The 4,306-nt window shown below is 43.1% G+C and overlaps 1 pseudogene; it reads left to right on the forward strand.

Annotated features, from left to right (window-relative positions):
• Positions 1-1,670: 1,670 nt before the first annotated feature.
• Positions 1,671-2,629, forward strand: LOC122894473 (annotated as a pseudogene).
• The last annotated feature ends 1,677 nt before the right edge of the window (positions 2,630-4,306 follow it).

Genomic DNA, 4,306 nt, shown 5'->3' on the forward strand with positions numbered 1-4,306 from the left:
AATGAAATTAAGAAAAGGATTTACTTACAACAGTGTCAAACGGAATAAACTATATGAATGAAGTAAACAGAAGTCTGTGAAACTTTTACATTAAAATCCATAAAACATTGTTGAATGAAATTTAAAAAGAATAAATGAATGGAAAGACATCCATGTTTGTAGAGCAGAAGATAGTATCTTAAAGATGACGTGATTCTTCAAATTGATCTACAGATTCAAAGCACTCTCTTTTTTGGAGGATTTGAAAAGCTGATCTTCAAATTCATATGGAAATGCAAGGGACACAAATAGGTTTAATGTGTAACACAGTAATATTTTATAAATAGAAACAATCATATTTTTGAGAAATCTCTCTACCCTGACCTTTTTACAAATTGAGGACCTTTAAGGTTGAGTCTATTGTTCAAGAAAGAATAAATACAAAATGACCATCTCTCCCTCTCTTCCTTACTGAAGAGAAACCATCGGTTTGGTTCAGAGACAAAATAGCAAGTGCTGGCATAAAATAAAACAGAAATGTTTTAAATTAGGACCCAGGGGCCACCAGAGAGTGTTTACAAAACTTCTGCCCCCAAGAGTTCTCCCTGAAATGAACTGACATGTCTTTCTCAATGTGGGAGAATGCAACATAGCATTTTGATTTTTAAAATGTCTCGTGCTCTGCAGTTCTTCTTAGCAGCCTAGTGAGAGAAACGCAGGCTGCTGCCTTGAATTTAACCGACAGAAATGAATAATGCTCATTCAGAGAAATGTCCTGCATTTTGTCAGATGCCATGCTCTGCACAGCCTCCTCTCCATGGGACAGCCAGACAGCGTGCAGTGCCACGGTGCACAGGTTAGCAGCTGGAAAAGAAATCATGGCAAGCCAAGGCTGAATTGCAATCCAGGGAGGAAAGATGGATATAAAGATTCACAGTCCTGAAGAAATGTAAGGGAAATAAGTACTCTAATAGGCACTGACATGATGCTGTTCATTACAGGTCAGTTTCTGAAGTTAGTGTATGTCTTTATTCCTGCATTCCCTGTTGTTAAAGCCAGATGTGGTTTAGGTATGGACAAAAGAAGTTGCTGTGGTTGAGAGAATGGGCTCTGAGGAAGATAAACCTGGGCTTGGGTTCTATCTCTGGAACTTGAAGAGGCTGAGTAACATGGCCAAGACCCCACATTTATTCTGATAGAGTTTCATCCACTGCAAGACACTGAAAACAACAGAGTTTTCTTCATAGGTTTGCTGGAAGGATTACATTATCTAAGGCAGATAATGTGTTTTTTTGCAAGTGACAATTATTAATATCAGCTTTTATTAAAGATGTACCTGATTTTTATCTCACATCATTATTTTAGCCAGGCTTCCTAGATTTCCAGACTCTTGAGCTCCATCCTCTTAAACAAGTAAGAGATTGGTTTGGCAGAGCTGTGAATAATTATTCCCCAGAAGTTATCCCAGCCCTGGACTATGACTACCATTCCAAGCCCTTAAATTTTATGGAAAATGGATTTTAATGGGTTGTTCAGGATGAAAAGATAGGAGATTCTCTTAGTTACTGAATTCAAAGAATACGCACATCCTCAACTAGAAAGGAGAATAACAGAATTCAGGTTATTCTGACATACTGATCTTGTAAGGAGGTCAAATGATGGTGTGTGTTGGGTGGGGTGCTGTTAGGCAGTGCTTATTATATATTATTTTTTTCTTTTAAAGATGCAGAAAGTAGAGACCAAGCGTAATGAGTGGCTGCCAGCTAATTCAGGCTTGCGGGAAAGATGGAGTGTCCTTGGTTGTGTACCACTGGAGGGCCCAGGCCATACAAGAGCTCAGAGCAGCGAGGACAGGAACAGGATGGGCCACACCTCAACTGCTGGAGGGCGCACTGCCTGTGGGAAGCAGTGTCCTGGGTCCAATCAGTGGGGAGGGAGAAAGTGGAGCACATGATTCAGAACTCCTGTCTCTTGACTTGCTCATTTCTGAATCCCAGGAGCTGGCACACTTCCAGGCAAAAAAAAAACACAAAAAACAAAAAACAAAAAACAAAAACAAAACAAAACAAAACAAACAAACAAACAAACAAAACAAAAAAAACCATGCCAACAAAGTGAATGTCTTCTTAGCAATCATAAAATGGAGGTGTTAAAGGGGGAAACAAAGAAGCTATATGCAGATCAGAAGACCCGCAGAAGCAAAGACAAGAACCAGTGCTGCCCATTTGTAACACGACCTTTCATCCACTGTTGTGGCCCAGGGGGAAGATCCATGCAAGGAACTTAAAGCTGAAGCAGCAGTCCATTAGTGTAGAAGGCTTGCACCAGAATAGAGCCGATAGACCAAGACAAGTTCTGCAGCTTCTGCCAGGTGACTTTCAAAGACCCTGTCATGGCTGCACAACATTATGTGGGCAAGAAACACAGGAAATAGGAAATCAAGCTCAAACTCATGGCACATGAGCGGCTGGCCGGCCTACTGTCCTGACTCATCAGCTGGGAAGGGCTACCCCTGCAAGATATATAAGATAGTCCTGAACTCTATAGAACAGTATCAAGTTCATGTCAGTGACTTCAAACACAAGAGCCAGTCACCAAGCCAATGGCATCACATCTGGGCTAGATTCCAATGCAAAAGCAGCCATTTTAGAAAGACTTAACCCCTTGGAAAACTAGAGGTGTTTCTGTCCAGCATCTGAGGCTGAGCCAGCTGTGATCTTGCTTCTCATGACCCAGTATGCACTGGGCTCCTTCCTCCTCCTTCCTTACACCTGGAGAACTCATAGGCTTAAGGCAGGAGTGGGCCAGAGATAGCATCTGATTGATCTAGACAAATCAGCCCTTGCTCTTCCCCTTTGGAATGGGCCCTGTAGGTCAGGATGAGGGAAAAGGATGGATCTTGAGAGGACTTGGGGCTGTCCAGGGTGCTAGTTTGGGGGATGGCTTTCCCCATTCCCAGGTTCTCTTGGCTGTATGTCATAAGCCCTATGTGTGAGTTTCCCCTGAAGGTCAGTTTTGAATCAGTTTCCAGTTAAAGAACTGAGCTCTCCTGGGAAACCTGAAGCTTTCATACCAGACCTTGGCCTAGGTGGGAAAGGGCAGTTGGAAGTGGCTGTCTTATAGAAGTTTGGAGCTAACATGATACTCCCTCTTTTCCCCAAACAGGCAGTCTTTCCTGAGACTGGGACTAGATACTGGCCAGGTATATAGCTTTCTGCCCACTGTAAATTCTCCCGAAGCAATAATAGAGTCCTGGCAGAGCAGTGCTATCATTTCTGCTCCTTCTCCACTGTTCCTGAATCGTGCAAAAGATCAGCAGCAGCTGGGGAAAAGCTGGAGCTGGAGGAGGCTTCAGTACTCAGTGGGATCATGGAAAGCTCCAAGGTGGGCTTTTCCTCTCTTTCATCAGAGGTGCTCTGACCCAGAGTTATGTGGTAAAATCCCCACATCCAAATCCCCTTGATGGTTTTGTGCCCTTAAAGGCAAACTGTCTCATGCCAGCCAGCTCAGTTCAGAGGTACTTTACTGCTCCTTGGTTTTACTAGCCCTCTTCTTCTCCTTGTGCAGTAGACCACCTGCCCAGGTTGCTGTGGTGCCCTCTCCCATCACCCACCAGGAGATTCCTGAGTACCAGGGAGCAGGATAGGGTCCCTACGGGAAAGAAAGGAGAGCTATTGGAGGTTTCTGCAGTGAGAAAACAGATGTTTCCCAGGCCCTAAACCAAGATTTCTCCAATTCTGCTGTGTTTTATGGCCTGGGACTTCACTGGGTGTGGATTTTTTCTTGTAGCTTTCAAGCCAGAATTCCAAGGAGTGTTACCATCATAGACCCCTTGTCACTGAATCAGAGGAGCACAAAGCTGCTCTTGTGGCCTCTTCTCCCCCCATTTCCTTTCCCTTTGTCTGTGAAATGCCTTTACCAATTGTGTTCACGTGTTAATGCTTTGTCTCTTGGTCATGGAAACATCTAAACAAATGATTTCTCTCATAAGCCAGACTGCAACTTAACAAACCTAGGATTTGGGGCTATATTGCCTTTGGACCTAGACTATGTGTGTCTTGACCCCTCTCCAAATACTGACTAATTTTTCAATAGTTCATCTTGAAGCAAGGTCTTCTGATTCTCAGCTTATTGAGTTTTTCTTGAAGCTATATAAAAGCAAGAAACCTTGAGAACTGACCATGATAGCCTCCAAAGGAAAGTAGAACTTAACAAATTCCATGGTGATAGGTAGAGGAAGACTAGGAAAGCTAGTCTTCTTTTAATCTTTTTTTGTCTACCCAACAAAGGCAAGTGTCCTCATTCATCTTATTATCTGCCAGTGTGC

This window comes from Neovison vison, chromosome 13 (genome assembly GCF_020171115.1).
Source record: "Neovison vison isolate M4711 chromosome 13, ASM_NN_V1, whole genome shotgun sequence".
Lineage (NCBI taxonomy): Eukaryota > Metazoa > Chordata > Mammalia > Carnivora > Mustelidae > Neogale > Neogale vison.